Consider the following 20,139-nt stretch of genomic DNA (forward strand, 5'->3'; position numbering starts at 1 on the left):
CTGGAAGTGGTCGCTGCGGATTGCAAACCTGAGGAACTGTTGATGGCGCAAAAGAATAGGGACATGCAGGTAAGCGTCCTGTATGTCCAATGACACCATGTAGTCCCGCGGTTCCAGCGCCAGAATGATGGACCGTAGGGTCTCCATCCGAAACTTCGGTACCCGCAAAGACTTGTTGAGTGCTTTGAGGTTGAGAATCGGACGATACGACCCATTGGGTTTCTGTACCAAAAAAAGATTTGAATAGAAATCCTGGCCCCTCTGGGAGAATGGAACAGGCACTATAACTCCAGCCTGGAGCATAGTGTGCAATACCTTCTGCAGCTCCGTAGCCTTGTTACGGTCTGATGGTAGACCCGTGGTGAAGAATCGAGCCGGGGGTCTGTGCCGGAAGGAGAGGGCGTACCCGTGGGAGACCACCTCCAGAACCCAAGTGTCTGTCGTAGTGACCGACCAACACTGGGCGAACTGCAGCAGGCGGCCTCCCACCCTGGGATCCCCCAAAGGGAGGCCCGGACCATCAGGCCGCAGGCTTGTCATCTGGCTTGGGGGCCGGACGTCTGGTACTCCATGCCTGCTTCCGGGGCTTGACCGATTTCCTAGGGCCAGCCTGACGAGGAAACGACTGTGGTTTGGGCCTGCCCTGGGCCCTAGATGACCGAAAGGACGATGGTCCAGAACCAGAAGGAGCAGCGGCCGACGGGAGACAAGCCGATTTGGCTGCCGCCAGCGTGGCCACAATCTTATCCAGATCCGGACCGAAGAGAACTTCTCCGGTAAACGGCAAGGCCTCCAGACCCTTCTTGGAATCTGCGTCCGCCTTCCAGGATTGCAGCCACAAGGTGCGACGAGCAGCTACCGCTGCTGAAGAAATTCTAGACACCAGAGTACTAATGTCTAGAGCCGCCTCGTTGATGTAAGTGGCCGAATCACGGAGATTGCCAATCAACTCCGCCTGTTCGGCCGGACAGTCGGAATCAAAAGAAGCCTCTAATGAATCCGCCCAGCGCTCCATCGCTCTGGCAACCCAGCAAATGGCCATAGCCGGCCGAGCTGCCCCCCCCGCAAGGGAATAAGCGGACTTCAGGCAGATTTCCACCTTGCGGTCCGTAGCATCCTTAAGGGAGGACATGGATGGCATCGGCAATGTGGCACTACGGACAAGACGGGTCACGTGAGAATCCACCTGTGGAGGCGATTCCCACTTAGCAAAATAATTATCCGCGAACGCATAAGCCACCGCCAGGCGTCTCTGCGGCCGTTATCTTTTGCCAGGCTGTTTCCACGCCTCCTCTAAATGGTCCACCAACTGACCCGAAAGAGGAAAGACTGTGGCATCGCCCTTCACATCTTTGAAAAAGGCATATTTAGACTTAGCCGCTGGGGGAACTTCGTCCTCAATCACCAAGGCTGTGCGGACCGCCCGAATAAGTCCAGGAATATATACTTTGGACTTAGCATCAGCGTCCTTAGTATGGAGAGGTTCTTGATCGTAAGGATCCAGAATCTCCCCATCATCAGACGTCCCTTCGTCATCCTCATAAGGAGCGGACAGAGACGCCACCGGCCGTTTATGAGGCCGCATCACAGACTACCCTTGCAATACATCCGACAAGTGCTGTACAGAACTCGTCAGGGAGTTAACCCACGCTGGCTCCTGAGAAACCGGGAGCGGGGAAATAGGGAGACAGTGGGGTACCACCAATTGTCGTGGGAAACCCTGCATGGGTGACGACACCACAGACTGCTGGGACAAACACATCGGAGTAAACGCGGGCTGCGGAGCTAACTGGCCCACTAAAGCTGTTAGCGCCTGAGCGAAACAAGCCCAGGGCGGCTCCTGTACCGGTGCTGTAACCGTAAGAGGCCGCGCCATGGACAAACACTGCCGGCAAAGGCCCTCCGCGCTACCCTCCCCCTCCGCTAACGGTACTTTACACGTGGTACACTGTAGCCGGAGGGGAAAATCACTTTCAGACATGATGGCACCACGTATGTGACCCCTCTCACCAATTATATATTAAATAGGCGAGAGACCACCCTGCAGCACCGCACCGCAAGGGCTTAGCAGAAAGAACAGGGACAGTAATAAAGCTGACAGTTTAGAGAAGAAAAGTTACAGGCAGCGCTAGCACAGTCACATACAATGCAAAGAAAATCAATTCCTGCACTAACAGCGCTGATCACTCAACTACACAGACACAGGGCCTGGTAGGACACAGCGCTGCATACACAGACCTGACCACAGCGGAGGAGAGGTATGCGGGGGGACCCAGACCACGATGCTTCCGTCCAGTGCTTCCAGCAGCGTTCACCATGCGTTGGAGAAGATGGCCGCCGAGGAGCAGAGAGGAGGCTGGCCTGGGGGAGGAGCGCTGACACAGGGCCAGTCAGCACAGTGCAGAGAGGGCTGTGTGCAGCGGGGGAGGCGCCGGCTGTGAGACAGGGAAGGCGCGCTCCCCTGGCATGCATTTAACCCCTGGGACGCCGCAGCGCTACCGCTCTGCTACGGTCCGCTGTCCCAGGGGGTAGTGGAAGCGCAGGTTGGTCGCCTGGCTCCACGCTGCAGCCAGTCCCCAGGGAGCCCCCTGCCTGGGGACTTAGGACCATGTGATCAGCGGGGACCCACCGCGGGACCCCACTGCTTACCTCTGTCCCCCTTGAATCCGGCCATGGTCCGGAACATCTGGGGTCACCGCTAGCTGTGACCCCAGATGCCCACCAGCATCCCCGGATCAGTACCGGCGTTCTGGTACCGGCGGGGTGTAGGGAAGACAGCATGGACGTCAGGACTGACTGTCCATGCTGTTCATCCAGATGTGCAGCCACAGCTGCATGAAGAAAAAGCTTCAGGGGCTCTTCTAGCCCCCACTCCAACAGGTGCACCCGACTCCGGCCGGGCACCAAACTAAACTGAGGTGCCTTGGCTCGGGGGCGGGGTATAGGAGGGGGACCCAGTGCATCCTGGGAGGCTGAAAGCTTAACTCTTTGGTGCCCTGCGACTGACGTCACACCTATACCCCAAGGTATCCTGTGGATACCCTATGGACCCTGAAGTAGAAAATCCTGCGTTTGCCCCTGTACACTTAAGTGTATGAGTTACTAAAGCTGCCCATCCACTAGAAGACAGGCAAAAGACTGCACGATTACGGCATTGTAATTGTGCAGTCGTTTGTCATTCTGTGATGTGCCTACACTGAACGAGAAGTCATTCAGTGTAGGAACATCAATCATCTGCTAACATGCTCAACCTGACGTTATCGTCACGTTTACCAGCATGTTTGCCCGATGATAGATGTCTAAAACAACCAGCGGGAGCGCGCATCACTGGTCGTTTTAGACATTTTAGTGGACGATTTGCAAACGATTAATGAAAGATTGAACGATAACGTTATCGTTCAATTTAATCGCCTAGTGCAGGGGTGGCCAACCAGTCGGAGGCAAAGAGCCAAAAAATATATGTAGTCAATCAAAAGAGCCGATAGCATGCAAAAAAGGGGCGTGGCCTATCTGTCACAAGCCACGTCCCATTTTAGTGCGCACGCCTTTGGTAAGACATTTGCAGGAGCATGATCTTGTGTCACACCCCCATTTTAGTTACGCTGGGGGCGAGCCCAGGACATTAAAAATAAACATTTTACATAATCTTCCCAATATACATTTTTCACTATTGAAGTGAAAGAAAAAGCCAGAGCAACATAGAAAGCATTGAAATAGCCACGTTCACATACAATACATATTGAAATCCACAACCACATAAAATACATTGAGAATGCCAGTGCCCATTATGCTGTGCCCCCTGTAGTTGTGCCCCATATGCAATGCCTCCAGTAGTTGTGGCCCTTATGCAATGACCCTTGTAGCTATGCCCATTATGCAATGCCCTCTGTAGTTGTGCCCCTTCTGCAATGCCCCCTGTAGTTGTGCCCATTAATCAATGCCCCCAGTAGTTGTGGCCCTTATGCAATGCCCCCTGTAGCTGTGCCCATTATGCAATGCCCCCAGCAGTTGTGCCCCTTCTGCAATGCCCCCTGTAGCTGTGCCCCTTCTGCAATGCCCCCTGTAGCAGTGCCCATTAGGCAATGCCCCAGTAGTTGTGGCCCTTATGCAATGCCCCTGTAGCTGTGCCAATTATGCAATGCCCTCTGCAGTTGTGCCCCTTCTGCAATCCCCCCTGTAGCTGTGCCCATTAAGCAATGCCCCCCAGTAGTTGCCCCTTCTACAATGCCCCCTGTAGCTGTGCCCATTAAGCATTGCCCCCCGATAGTTGTACCCCTTCTGCAATGTCACAATTCATTGCCCAAATGATGTCACAAATCGCGCCACCAATTCCCCTGCACTTGTCCCATGGACCTACTCTTTAGGATCTCAAGGTGGGGAGGTAGAAAATATTGGGAAGATGTGACATATTTAAACATCCCCAGATATAGATTTAGAAGGTATATCTTTTGTAGGTGCTACAGGCCTTGTGTAAAATTATTTAGGGCGGGGTGTATCAAGCATCGCATTTTGAATGTGATACAGCCCACCACTTACCACATGCATAGTAGCTTTTATTATCTCTTCCAATAAGAGCTGTAATTTGAGGTGTGAGGACAGAATTTATGACCCAAGTGTCCTTCCCCACAAGCACAGCCGTCGGCCAGCGCATGTGCAAGTGTGGAGGACCCTGGGAGGGATCTTATTCACTTCCTCTCAGGGAATAATGCATAAAGAAGTCCATAGGCTTTTATTAGGCAACACCATCTATAGATGGCATGCCTATCGGGTACACAATCTGGAAAGTTTTGCGTTCCGGAGCTTGATACATATGGGAAATGCGATCAAACTTCCGAAAATTAGTTTTCTGAGGATTGACCGCATTTCAGGGATAGTACATCCCGTCCTTAATGACTTTCCAATTAATAATATGTATACAACACTAAGATATATTATACTATGTATGGAAATGTGACTTTATAATTAATATTGACAGGCGGCATGTTCAAATTATTATTATTATTACTGATCTGCATATATATCTGCACATGATAGTTGTTCATACATACTGAACAACTATCATCTGTCATCTGGCCGCGGGAACCACTATCCGGGGGTCGAGTCGCGCCCCTTCGCCCCTGCTGCAAGTGTGTGGGCAGTCGGCTGACCACCCGTACAAGCACGATGGACAGATATATCCGCCATCGGCTGTGCTGCATGTCTGTCAATGCCGATATATTATATGCAGTGTGTACCCAGCTTTAGAAATTATCATGACAACCCAATAGGACGGACATTAGCGTAGTAAGGAGTAACATACAAAAGTGTACACAGAATGACGCATATGTGTTATGCACAATGCAAGAAATGTAAGAAGGAAAACAACTTCTGAAACTCTACAATAATAGTACACAAGGCAGATTGTAGGCAACAATATTTCAGCAACCAGACAAGATGGGTAATGCTGGGCATACACGGCCAGATAAAACGTCTGTCAGACCGACAGACATTTTATCTGGCCGGCTGCCAGCCGCAGAAGTCACCGGCATACACTGTGAGATTTCTCTCACAGTGTATTCGGCAGACATCTGCGCTCCGCCCCCGGGGGAGGAGACATTTCCCTGTTCCTTCCGTAGGAAGGAACACAGGAAATGTCTATCTGTCGGCCGTGGCTGGGCATACACTGCCCGATGCGGCCGACAGTTTACCGGTAAATATCGCATCGGACGGGCATGCTGGACAATCCGGCATGCCTGACCGAGAGATATTTAACCTTCGGTTGCCCCCCACACGCTACAATTATCGGGCCAATCCGCCTATATCAGGCGGATCGCCCCGATAATTGTAGCATGTATGGCCAGCATAACACACAATATTAGGAGAACATTAATGCGGGTTGGTATTGTAAAGAGGCATCTGTGCCACAAAAACAGACAGCTGCACCCATGCCAGCAAAAAGAAGTAGGATTTGTGAAGAAGCTCACAGTGAATGCTCTTCATCACTTTAAAATAAGTCTCACTGCATCTGGAGTTTGAGCTACAGGGGGTCAGGCAGGAGAAGGGGACGCCTAGGTCACAGCTGCCTACCTAAAGTGTCGGAGTGCATTCCTGTCCCTTAATCCCACACCATTATGGTCAACTTGGATATGACACAAGGTCACATAGAATACAACTGCCATTGGCTTTTAATTGTATGCAATTTTCTCATCACACGTGGAACAAACTTGTTTATAATATCACCAACAACACATTTAAAACACTCACAGAATTGCTTTCACTATTCTCACCATACAATAAGCTCACCATCCCATCTCTCACTGTATTTCTCCATTTCATGCAGACAAACATGTTAGAAGTCCAGCAGTGTAGTAATCAATGCAGTGGTAATAACTGCTAATGAGCCCAAGGGGGCTTTGTCCCTGATTCAGAGCCGGACTTCAAATGGGCTCTCACAACTCACTACTTCATCAAAGCCTTCCAGCTCTCATCCTAACAATCTGCTACTTGCTTCTTCCTCACTGTCTACCCCATTTGTGTCACCCATGTCTGTCTGCCCATCCCCTTAAGAATGTAAGCTCTCATGAGCATGGCCCTCTTCCCTCATGTGCTTCTCCTTCCCTTACTCATACGATCATCTACTGCAAACTCCCCACAAGGACACCTAACACTTGGTAGCTGATGCCCTGCATTGCTTTGTACTGTAAGTCGCTGTTGTTGTGTTTGCTCATTTGTTTATGTACTTTGTGAGGTGCTGCGGAACCCTTGTGGTGCCATATAAATAAAGGATAATAATAAAAATATGTATACAAATATATACACACAATATATATGATGCATATATTGCACATCCCGAATGCAAACAATTAAACATGTATGCATATAGAAATACATATATATATATATATTTCAAGATCTATTTCGCAGGAAAATCCAATTATATATTAAGCACTAATCAGACAGCTTATCTTGACTCATAAAGTTGCAGTATACTGTACATGTCAATCCAGTATATGGCGCACCAAGACAAATACTACTACATATCATAGAGTCGCTGCTCATGTTACTTGCAACTTTTCAGTGTTACTGTAGGTTAAGTAGCAACGGATTTGGGATGTACAAGATAAGATTGTTTGACTACAGTGAACTTAAGGCGCACATCCACTTGCCGACTAATGAAGGACTGAACGATAACGATATCGTTCAGTTGCTCATTAAACTGTGGAGTGTAGGCACCCATCACGATATAACGTTCAGTGTAGGCAACCTCCCTCATCCCTGAACATGGTCAATCTGTCGTTATTAGCAGATTGACCGGCATGTTCAGGAGATGATTGATGTCATAAACAACCAGTGGGAGCGCATATCGCTGGTCGTTTCCGACATTTTAGTGCACGATTCATGCACGATTAATGAGTGGTTGAACCATAACGTTATCGTTCAAACGCTCATTAATATCGCCTAGTGCATGTGCCCCTTTAGACTGGACTGTGAGATTGATTGCCCCCTGAATTGGATTTTGCAGTTTACATTAAAAAATATATATATAAAAACTGTGGATTCTTATTGTTTACAAAGACAGTTTGTGATCAATGTCTACAATATAAAATATACATCACAATATTAGATGCCACTACTGTCTTGGTAAAATTAGCTCTGCTAAGCAATAACAGACATCCATGCAAGCGAAGCTACAGGCAAATGCTAGTATATTAATAAAATAATATTGCCCTTATAAGAGAATTATATTAGTGTTAATTGCCTTCTAAGAAGCCAGATAACACCACAGCATGCCTTTTGAGCTATCTGGTACAAAACTTGATGATTTCTATTTTTTACATGTATAAATATCAGGACGCAATGTGTTTAATGGCTTCTTCTGAACTGCTAGTTTTATGGCAGTTATGCCTTTGTCAAACCTACGGAAACCAACAAAAAAAGCGAAACATTTAGACCCCTATCTCATATTGTGCACAGAAGCCAGGGGCTATTTAGCTAAGATACTGATTCATTTATGTCTCTGTAATAAACAAGAACAGTGATGCTTGTTTTTAGCCTATGAAGAATATGTTCACAATTGTAATAATAGAGTTGGCTATCGTGCATACTGATTCATGTGGAAGCTGACACAGTGAGGAGAGGGGCAGCTTGATTTGGTAGCCATGGCAACGTAGATAACTGTTGTCTGCAGTGCTGACTCATCATGAGTCTCTGTTTATAAGATCAAAGTGGGACAAGGCACTCACATACAGTATACTAAATGCTTAAGGATGCTTCGTACAACCAAAGTAACACTAAGGCAAACAATAAATTAAGGGCCTGATTCAGAAGCGCTCACAAAAAGCGAGCGCTCGCTCTGAATCAGGGCGGGCGCTGTTTTTTTTAGTTGCGGCCGCCTGGCTGTTCGAAAATGGCTATGGGTGATCACCCACAGCTATTGCGAGCGGCCAGGATGACCATCGCGACCATCCGGCTTGCGTCGAGACCCTTGTGGTAGGGTCTCGTGGCCGCAAGCCCCAGAGAGCTTCTGGCTCTAATAGAGCCAGAAGCTCTCTCACTGACATCACTGGTGATGTCAGTGGGGCCGCCCACAAACGGCAGATGTTCGCTTGGGAATGCCTCCGTTTGTGAAGCCACCCCCCGGCCACGCCTACAAAACGGGGCGAGCTGTCGATCAACATCGACAGCCGCCCCTTTTGTAGTGAGCCACGGAGCGAGTGCTTTTTGCGCTCGCTCCGTAGCTCGCGCATGTGCAGTAGGCACGCGACTGGGCCACCATCGACCCGCTTGCGAGCACTATGCGCTTGCGAGCGGGTCTGAATCAGGCCCTAAATGTTTTATTAGGGTACCCAAATTATTCCAGTGAACAAGATTTGTGACCCATGTCGGGCCATAAGTATCTATTAAATATCCATTTGTAACTGGAATAAACAAAACAGCAGTCAAGAATATAAAATAAATTTTCAAGGTCAAAGACATTTTTCAGCAGTGTTATTATAAAATAAAAACCTATAAACTGTGTTTGCGAGGAGCTACTAAAATTGATACCTACAATAAAAGAGGTAGCTCTGCCATATTCTATAACTTTATATAAACTGGTGATAATGGTTGTATAGCCTACTCAGCTGTTCTGGAGAACTTGTGGCTGGCAAATGAGCTAGATATAGCAATATGTTATGTTCTTTCAGGGCCGTAGCTAGGGTAGTGCGGCCGGTGCCATGACACAGGGCACCACAGGGCAGGGGGCGCTGTTTGGGCCTGTCAATTTTCTATTTATTATCATTCTCACTTGTAGCTTCCTCTTATTTCATCCCCAGCATCTCCTGGCCTCTCCTATCTCTTCCCTGGCCCTTCCCCATGAGGCCATTCCCCTTTTTTGGGTGCGTTATGTCCCTTTGAAAAATGCGGGAAGGGGTGCCAATGCTCTTCTGGCACAGGGCACCAAAAAGTCTAGTTACGGCTCTGTGTTCTTTTTACAAACACTAGCCATGCAGAAATCTGTGTGAAAATCATAGAAAACTACATTTCTCTACACGGCTGATGCGCAGACGTCAACAAGTTTGTCATAGTCCTTTCTAAATTTGCAGTGATTGGCAGTGATGGGTCCTCCTAAAATGAGAGTGTAAAAAACTAGACTAGGAAATGAATCCCATTGTGCACAGTTGTACATAACAGCAGCTAATCCATGCAGTCCTTCAAAATGGGTTTCTTATTGGATTAAGTATTCAACGCCTCATATCCAAATGCATCAGTTTAGTGGAACATTGCTTTTCATTATTATTATTATGGTCATTAACCATATCACGTGTTATCTTATACTCAATGAGATAGATAATTTATACGTCATGGCATTTTCAGGACTTGGAAAGTGCCCCTGGAATAAAGCAGGAGTGATTATAATGAAGGTGAAGATATGTCAGCTGTATAAAAAGGACTATTCAGCATTTAAGGCTAACATAGAACAACAACACAGTAAAGAAGGCTGCCAGCTAATGTCACACTCTATCATCGCTATATATAGACTGGAGATAAAGTCGGGGAGAGGTGCATTGAAGGGTGAAGAGATGGCATAACACTGCAGTATATGTTAATGTTTGCTGCAGACTCACATTAGGATGTGACTTATAATATATTCAGTCTGTGACTATCAGACATTTGCCCTCACTGACTTCTCACTTGAACTAGATTGATGTTTTATTGCTGATTGGTTGTTGTGGGCTAGTGATACACTTGAACCTGTACAGTTTGCCTGTAAATAGCACCCGCTCTTTTCCCAGACAAACAAGCATCACATTGTTGTCTATGATAAGATGGCCAGTGGGGCACTATTTTCTCTGTATTTTGGTCATACGTGTTAATAAATAGAGACATCAGAATAGGAATGCAGAAGCTGTGCCCAGATATTCTGTGGAAGTATTACAATAAATTGAGAGTAACACTTGCTCATTATGGTGTATTTCAAACAAAGTCAAGAAATACAAAATACATATTCCCATGTAAGAGATATCCCTCCATCTTGTGAGCTGAAGTAATATTCATGGGAATTGAGTCAGTCAACACACAAGGCAGCAACATGGATATTTTGTATTGTGTCAGTGGTGTCACTGTTTTCTAATAAATATACATGTACTCACAGCAGTTATGTCATACTTCCTGCTCTTTGGGCTTCCACTCTGAAAGATCCCAGTGGGGAGGTTTGAGGGGCAAGTGTGTGTCACAGTTGCCTACTTGAATTAAATCCCCTCTGGGAGAGAGTCCCATAGGGAGAAACTTACTGCAATGGGAGCGTAGCATGGCCTCAACATTCTCATCATCATGCACGCACCCCAACTGTTTAAAGTTGAAATTTGCAGCAATTTAAAGAGGGTAACGAGGCTAAGATGATGGAATTCAATGCGAATCGCGTCACCCAACCTTCTAGCTGCCCACTTCAGTCTAGAAGTGGGCGGCAGCGGGAGACTGGCCAACTCTGTCAGGAGGCCAGGAGACTTCACTATTCGCACCACTCATGGCTGCACAATGCCGTGATTCACAGGGGAAGTTGGCAGGATCCAAGCGTGTGTTACTACCTACTCGGGGTCCTGAAGAACTTCCTGACATTCAGGGGAGTCTCAGACATTCTGGTAGAGCAGGCTAGTATGAGCTAAACCTACATCACTTGATAGTTGAGTAAATTTTTCTTTGCTGATGAAAAAAACACCTTGGCTTATGAATTGTACTGGAAAAGTCACCCCCAGGCACAGATAGTGTGTTTATGACAAATCCAACCCTAAAATTAAAGTGGACTTACTAAACCTTCTCCCATGATTTTAGCATAAAACAGAAAATAAACTAGGCTATCCTATTTCCCATCCTGGTAGGTCTGACTTCTCTCCTTATCCCGGTAACTACTTATCAGTGACGTCTCATTTGCTGGACAGATATCAAGCATGCTCAATGACATATTTGCTGGTTATTATCATATTAGCAGAAAGAAGCTGGGAGAAGACACCAGTGTCACTCCCACAGCACAAAGGACAGGTGACAATTATTGGCAGAAATCTTAGGTACAGAGAGTTGGCTGAAGGGAAGGAGCAATGTTTATCAAAGAATACATAGAAAATGACAGCAAAGCTTTACTAATTACATTCAAAGCTTTACTAACTACAGCTACTGTTCTCTGCTGTATTATATTACACTATACTGGGCCATTTCAGTCTCCGTCTCCCATCCCACCCTCCACTCTTTCAGGTACCAACAACCTTTTCATAGTTCCATCCCGACCAACAATCTCCTCCCCTTCTTCGCTCTGTCCCGTTGCCCACCATACCCCACCCCCACACTCCCATACTTACCTTGCTCCCGGCGGTCGGTCCTTCTCTGCCAGGTCTGTCCCATCTCCCTCGTAGTGGGAGCCATTGGGGTGCATGCCCAAGCATCCACTGCACTCGCATTGGGGAGACAGGACAGACCTTCAATTATTGTAAAGTTCAGCATTCTCCTGACACATACATCTATCCTCTGTGCACTACAAGTCACTTTACACATAACATGCGACTCAGTAGCGCCGGGCATCTTCTAGTGCAACTTTTTCCCTTAAAATGCGTCTTATTCACAAAGCGATGTGAATAGGATGCACAAGATGCTTATGCTAAATAAAATTACATGCGGCTTATGTTCTGTGTGCAACTGTGGTTATATGTGCATGCGAAATGCTACGTTACACTGTCAGCAGCTGTGACACCGTAACGTAGCATTTCGCATACACATATAATCACAGCTGCACACAGAACACAGGGCCTGATTCAGACCCGGTCGCAAGCGCTGAGCGTGCAGCATGCGCGAGACCCAGATAGCGAAGGGCTAGCCGTCGCTCCGGGTCACACACCAAAGGGGGCGTTCTGTCGATGTTGAGTGACAGCACGCCCCCTGTGGTGGGCGGGCCGGGGGGGGGGGTGGCTGTCAGTGGGAGAGCTTTCGGCTCTGTTTGAGCCGAAAGCTCTCTGGGGCTTGCAGCAACGAGACCCTACCACAAGGGCCTCGTCGCAAGCCCGATGGTCGCGATGGTCATCTTTCATCTTCCTGGCCGCTCGCTATAGCTGTGGGTGGTCACCCACAGCTATGCGAGCGGCCCGGTGGCCGTTCTAAAAAAAAAAAGACCGGCCCTGATTCAGAGCGAGCGTTCTGTCAGAGCGACCGGCTCTGAATCAGGGCCACAGGCCGCTATCATTTCATTTAGCATAAGCTGCTTGTGCGTCCTATTCACATTGATATGCGAATAAGATGCATTTTAAGAGAATAAGTCGCACGAAAAGACGTTCGGCGCAAGGAGGCTACAGTGGATGTATAAGGACACATTTGTACATTTATATATTGATAGCATACTATTAAAGTTGAAGAAAATAAAATGTTACGGAAACAGGAATGCTACCATGTGTATCAAAATAATATTATTTTTCAGGTAAGTGTAAGGCTTGGTTACAGTCAATTTCTCTAATATATTCTGCTAAAGCAATCTCAAATTTGAGTAGATACACAAACAATCATAAATCAATCAACCAATCAGACACTGACACAACCTTGCAGAATTATTTATAGGTTGTGGCTATACAGTAAACAATATAGAAATACCTCTGCAGGAAATGAGCAGACGAGTCATGTCAGCATACAGTCTGTCCATTATTCATGCATTATGTTCTCAGTATGTATTATTAGATGCATTAGAGGCAGCAAACAAGTGTATCAGGAAGTTGTGCAATCTCAGTTGAATTCTGCATTTTATATTTTAAGTAAATATAGAAAGCAAAACGCAGGATGGAAATCAACTGTAAGTACTCCTCGTTGCATGCATGGAAATAAACGTGTATAATCACCTGTACGCAGAGTTTTGCACATGTTGCAGGTCACTCGCTTCCTATCTGTACACCATACTTACCTATACTCCCGATTCTGCCGGGAGCCTCCCGAAAATCATGTGGCGCTCTCGGTGTCCTGGAAAAGTAGGCAAGCCGGCCGCCGCCCCCCGAACCCCCCCCCGCGTGATTCCCAGACAAACTTCCACAGCAGGAGCTGGGGCTATGACGTGATTCGCGCTGAAATTGCATCATCGTGACCCCATCCCCTGCTTCACAATGCCAATAACCTCAGCATTGTGTAGCGGGGGCGTCCCGCTACACAATGATGCAATACCGTGGCAACGCCCTCGCTTCATCCCCATTATCGGCCATGCCCCCTATGCAGCGCGACGCCCCCTGCTTGGCCGACTTGGGGGTCTGCCAGAATGTCGGCAAGCATGCTGCACACTTGGTTGAATACTAGTCGTAAGCATCGATGTGCACTTGCACCAACCTATACCGGAAACTTGATTGATCCAGGGCAGAAATCAGCTAAATTGTTCTTTCAAGCATTTCAAGCTTCAATTACTGCAATAAGAATATTATTTAGTGGTTTGCAGGGACACACACAGAAATGAATGGAACAGTTTAGGAAAATTAAGTTCCATTGCTACGTTTCCTCCCACCTATGATTCCGTAACAATACCCATGACATCAATTGCATATATATTTTCCTGACATACTTGTCTGAACCATATACACATCCCTATAATTATCTGCTTTTAGGAGAAGTACTATGCATTGATACTATAGGTGCATACACACACAACGATTTTTTTAATGATTATCGTTAAACGATATCGTTTAACGATAATCGATTGAAAAAATCGTTCACTTTCTGAGTCAAACGATGATCGATTATTGTTCATACGCGTTCACGTTTGTAGTTTGTAGTTTGTAGTTCAGACAGACTTGTCAACTCAACGATTTTCATTAAGTTAATATGCAAAAATCGTTTGTAGTTCATAAAAATCGTTCATTACATTTAGTAAATGAACAACTTTAGTAAATGATTTTAGTTAATTTTTTCAAGGGAAAAAATCGTTTACTAAAATCGTTCATTAACTAAATCGTTGTGTGTATGCAGCTTTAAGCTGCATACACACACAACGATTTAGTTAATGAACGATTTTAGTAAACGATTTTTTCCCTTGAAAAAATTTACTAAAATCGTTTACTAAAGTTGTTCATTTACTAAATGTCATGAACGATTTTTATGAACTACAAACGATTTTTGCATATTCCCTTAATGAAAATCGTTGAGTTGACAAGTCTGACTGAATGACAAACTACAAACGACAAACTACAAACGTGAACGCGCATGAACAATAATCGTTCATCGTTTGACTCAGAAAGTGAACGATTTTTGCCATCAATTATCGTTAAACGATATCGTTTAACGATAATCATTAAAAAAATCGTTGTGTGTGTATGCAGCTTAAGGGATATATTTACTAAAGCTTCTAAAACAGGCAAGTGGTGATGTTGCCCATAGCAACCAGATTCTGTCTATCATTTTCTAGAATGCAATAAAGAAATGATAGCTTAGAATCTGATTGGTTGCTATGGGCAATATTACCACTTGTCTTTTAGAAGCTTTAGTAAATATACCCCTTAATGGCATCTTTATTCCTTTAATAACCTTTTCAGTTTTTCTATAGCATTGCCATTCTGCAGGAAAGACATGGAAAGATCTCAATGCTACTTAACATGACATTTACAGAACCAGACAGGAATGTGAAGGCGTTTGGCAGGTGCATCGTGGGTACAGCTGCAGCAGTCAGTATTTAAACTGAGGAATTCCTCTGCACAGCTTTCAATCCAAATTTTTCATCCAAAACACACACATTATTTTCAGACACTAGAAGGAAGTCATTAAGTACTCATATGGCAGTGATTTTATTTTTTGTCAATGGTAACAGATGCACATGATTTATCAAACTGCACCTTAAATTCCTATCTCTACTGTGCACAATAACTTAAATTTATGTTGTCTGTTTTATTTTTGAAAATAGTTTATTGTTAGAACAACAAATTCAATACAAATGAACATAAGAGTTATCCAAGGCACAATAAAACAGACTTATTTTGTCTTTTTATTATTAAACGTTTTGCAATAACTACAGTATATATTTTATGTGGGATGTAAATAGATACTAGCAATATGTGTCAGTTCATTTTAGATCTTCACCAAAAGCTTTCCTTTATGTTTAGGAAAGCCAAACCAGACGTAAGAATAGAAGGTGGTAAACCAATAGTAAACAGTGTGTATATATATATATATATATCCTAGTTTATTGGACCTTCCTCCTCTTCTGGGTCTGTCCCATCTCCCTTGCAGTAGGAGCCATTGGGTTGAAGTCAGACATGTACAATATATATATATATACTGTATATATAATAGTGATGCATAAGCACTGGAGTACTTGTAGATGGGAGCTATACATGTCCCAGATTTCTAGCTTCTATCTGGTTGTAATGAGGCCATTGATCAGCCTTGATTGACAGATCACCTGTAAGAGGCCAATATAGGTGTGTAAGTTTCCCCAGCATGTGTCTCACTGCCTGGGGAGCAAGCTGCTGGCTTGCAGAGAGACACCTTTACTACTGAAAGTGAGTGCTGTGATCAACTGCTATTTTGTGCGTTGGACAGTAGGACCTTCCACCTGTAGAGAGGGGAAGCATTTTGTTTAGTTAGTGCCGGACAGGTGATGATCTATGTTTATGGGGCCTATTCATCAAACGATAAATGCAGTGATGTTAAGTTCATCCCAGACACCCAGAGGCAAGTTATAATTTGGTGCCCCCCCACAAAAAAAAGGTAAAATAAATATGGTGCATATCTATCTATCTGCACAAAAACACTAATATAGAATATGTGAATTTGTTTCTGTTAGGCCTATTTACAAAAGAAAATTTGCAGGATATCCCCCCTCCCTTTTTGGGTATATTCAGCTATGCTAGGCTCAGAGTCCTCCAGATGGAGGCAAAAGCCATCTGATGTAGGGTGGGGAGCCCTACTGATACCCCTGATGGAGGGGAAACCCACCCGATGTGGGGATTTTGAGGACTGAGGGCCTGATTCAGACCCGCTCGCGAGCGCTATGCGCTCGCAAGCGGGTTGATGGTGCCCAAGTGCGCATGCGCATGATGGAGGCGCCTCCGTCGTGTGCATGCGCGAGACCCGAGTAACGACGGCCAAGTCGTCGTTAAGGGTCTCGCACCAAAGGGGGCGTGCTGTCGATGGTGATTGACAGCACGCCCCCTTTGGTGGGCGTGCTGGGGGCATGGCTGCCCAGACGGAGGCGTTCCCATGGGAACGCCTACCGTCTGGGTCCGGCCCCACTGATAACATTAGTGATAGAGCCAAAGCACTCCAGGGCTTGCGGCAGCGAGACCCTACCGCAGGGTCTCATCGCAAGCCCGATGGTCGCGATGGTCTTGACCATCGCGACCATCGTTTTGGCCGCTCGCTATAGCTGTGGGTGGTCACCCACAGCTATGCGAGCGGCCAGGAGGCCACTCCAAAAAGGAGCAGGGACGGCCCTGATTCAGAGCGAGCGCTCTGTCAGAGCGTCCGGCTCTGAATCAGGGCCTGAGTTTGAGTCAAGATACTGTAAGACTGCTACTGTAGTGGAACTGCAGAGCACAAAATTCCCAGTCTACTGCCGACTGCTTCACATGCCGGGAAGTTGCTCCACCACAGATCTGCCCCAGACTCAGTCGCTGGTGCCCCAGGCCTCCGCCTCCCATGCCCTCTTACCCGCAGCTCAGTCTGGTGCATCTTTGTTGACATCCAGCTCCTGGAAGATCTGCAGCCGCTCTTATGCTCAGGCCTGCCACACAGGTCTGCGGCTAGAGCTGCCACCAGGAAGGAGTGGCATGGGGAGTTGTGGTTGAGATGTGGTGCTAGAGTCACACTGACATGAAGAGCAGCAACATCAATGATCGAGGACAGGTTATAGATAGATGGAAGCAGCATCTGGTGGTCTGACACGGAGCCCTCCACTAGTATATGGTTATGGTAGCTTCACAGGTGCCAGGAAGAGGTGCCATGTATTGGGCGGCCATGACAGTACACTCAGGGTACATATTAACAGCCCTAAGTGTGGTGAATATATTGCGAGGAATGGAGGAGTTGCCCCTTCAGTCCTGGCGCCCGGCGCAGGCGCCCCTATTGTGTCCCATAGTTCTGCCCCTGGATAAATGGCCCGGTAACCATGCAGAGACGCTAGTTTCAGCATGTTCTAGTTACCGGTCCATTCATCATGAGGGGTTCAATAGGACTCTCTATGTATTCAGCAAACTCCAAAAACTGAGTTTGCTGCCGAGAACAAACGTCATTTTCAGACAGCGCTTGCTCTCGTAGAAGGAGTTCCAGGGATGCGAAGAGGGATCCGAGCAGATCCCTCCGCCACCTCCTCACTACCTCCCCGGTGGCTGTGCGCATGCGTGACCTTGGGTCACTCATGCGTAGCCAGGTCGACGGGGAACAGGTAAGTAACGCAGCTACATCTGTAGCTGTGATACTAACCAAGGGGACAGCTGCTTTTCGGAGCAGGTGTCCCCTCACCGGAGCAATGATGAATTGCTCTGGTGTAATCTATCCCCCGCTGCGAGTTGGATACTTAAGTATCCTTCGCAGTGAGTTCAATACTTCATCATCGGAGGCCAATACCGCCTTCGATGATGAATAGGCCCCTATGTCTTGTTTTAACTTTTGATGCAAATAAAAATAGCTGTGGCCAGTGGGAGGGTCGAGCGGGGCACGTGCCCTGGGCACCGTCGGACTTGGCAGAGTGCAGCCAATTACAGTCAGACAGACTCTTATTGGCTGATGCACCCAGGGCCGGAGCCTCATTAGCTCCGCCTTTCGGCTCCCACAGTGGGTGAAAGGTAGACATCATGACGTCTCTCCCATAGTGCCGTGCGGGACGGGAGGAGCGGACAGCGGCGGGTGCAGGAGCGGAGATTCTGGTAAGTATTATTATGTCTGTGTGTGTGCCTCCGTGTGTGTTATGTGTAAGAGGCACTACTACTGGGGGAACTGCATAAGAGGCACTACTGGGGGCACTGCATAAGGGGCACTACTTGGGGCACTGCATAAGGGGCACTGCAACAGGGGGCACTGTATAATGTGCCATATTCCTGGTGGCAGCCCATGCAAACATTTTGCACGCAGCTCACCTCATGTTTGAAAACATCCATGCCCCACACAGTACTAAATGACTTCCTCTGACATTGTGCTATATTGAGGTGTAGAGAGGCAAAGACATATTTGTAGAACAGTCACTGTCATCTTACCAACTATTCTGATGGCTTATCGATAAAAATTTATAGCACTGAGTACGCCAATCAGACATGTCATACTTTAACACAGCTACAATTCGCTCACATTTATTAAAAATAAAAAAGGCTTACGTTCCTAAATGATATGACCTTTACAGACATGATTTGCTATCCAATCCACATTTGGTATAGAAGACAATAAAATTAGAAATTATAATGGACTTGCTCAGACTAAGAGAAAAAAAATATGATCCAATTATTGATCATGTGTCTCAGTAATTGTGATCATTATGAGTTTAAATGTAATAAATGAGCAGTTTAAACTAATCCAGAGATGGAATATGTCTGTGTAAGGATTACAAGAATAGCAGAAATAGGATTATATTGCATGTGAGGACAGATAGGATTAAATCATTTTTCCATTTCAACTGAAGTATACAATGTGCTGGGTACTAGGCATCTGACGCTTCCCTCTAACACAGAACAGCAGTGACACACACTACAAAGAATTTATACTCTTCAAATTGCCAACTTTATTCAAGGGAAAAAAAAGAAATTCCACTCCGGTCAGGTTCCCTGAAGGAAAGACACAGTTGATCACTGTGTCGGTGGTGATTTATTTCTCCATCTTCACCAGACACAGCAACCACAGCTCCTGTGCCCCTTTCTGTGGACACTAGAGTCTGCACTGCATAAGCCTGTGCATGGTATGAAAACAGTGTAAACAGAAAGCAGCACCAGATTGGACAGATTGCTACGGACATCCATTAGTTGCCATCTTCTAGTGTTTTTAAGCCAGAGATGGACTAAGGTACTGTAGATGCAGACAGCGTAGTCAGTAGACTAAAATACAGGAGGCATTTAATCCTTGCTAATGGTAAAGGTACTAGTGTAGGATCTAAAGTTGTTTACTGTATATGGGGAATGGAGGATGAGCACAATTAAGTGGTCAGAAACATATGTCTTAATGCCATACTAGCTCCTCTGCTACAGCATGGTTTATTATATGTACACCAAGTGACCACTTAATCCCTGACCTTATTTTGCCACTCTTTTGGCCTGTCACAATCAAATATCAACATCAGTAATTATTTATGCAGTACCCCGACCAATTATACCTTGGTGATCTTCATACTTTTTTTCCCAGAGGACCATGCTTTCCCAGAAAATAGCATTAGTTGGCTTATTTCACTTCACACAGCAAAGACTAAATACCCAAAATGGCCAAAAAAGCGTTTGATGTTTTTTTATTGAAATTGCAAGAAACTAAAATAAAAGCAAATTGGCTATAATTTTTTGATGTAACAGCCGCTAAGAAATACTTAATAGTTCATGTTTTAGCATTAATCCACCTTTCTAAAGCAGCAAAAATCCAGATTCTGCACCAAGGTTTCAATAATAAAATCTGCACTTATATAATAATGAATTTTCTATTTTTGTTTTTTATGAGTGTGAATGGTATGCATATAATGAATGGTATACTATTTCTCAAAGAAGACAT

The 20,139-nt window shown here is 45.9% G+C and overlaps 1 protein-coding gene across 1 annotated transcript in view; it reads right to left on the reverse strand.

The window, feature by feature from the left end:
- Positions 1 to 20,139, reverse strand: part of ANK2 (ankyrin 2) — a 696,877-nt gene that overhangs the window by 501,582 nt on the left and 175,156 nt on the right. The window lies entirely within an intron of this gene.

The sequence above is a fragment of the Taudactylus pleione genome, unplaced genomic scaffold (genome assembly GCF_031769625.1).
Source record: "Taudactylus pleione unplaced genomic scaffold, aTauple2 ptg000454l, whole genome shotgun sequence".
Taxonomy (NCBI): domain Eukaryota; kingdom Metazoa; phylum Chordata; class Amphibia; order Anura; family Myobatrachidae; genus Taudactylus; species Taudactylus pleione.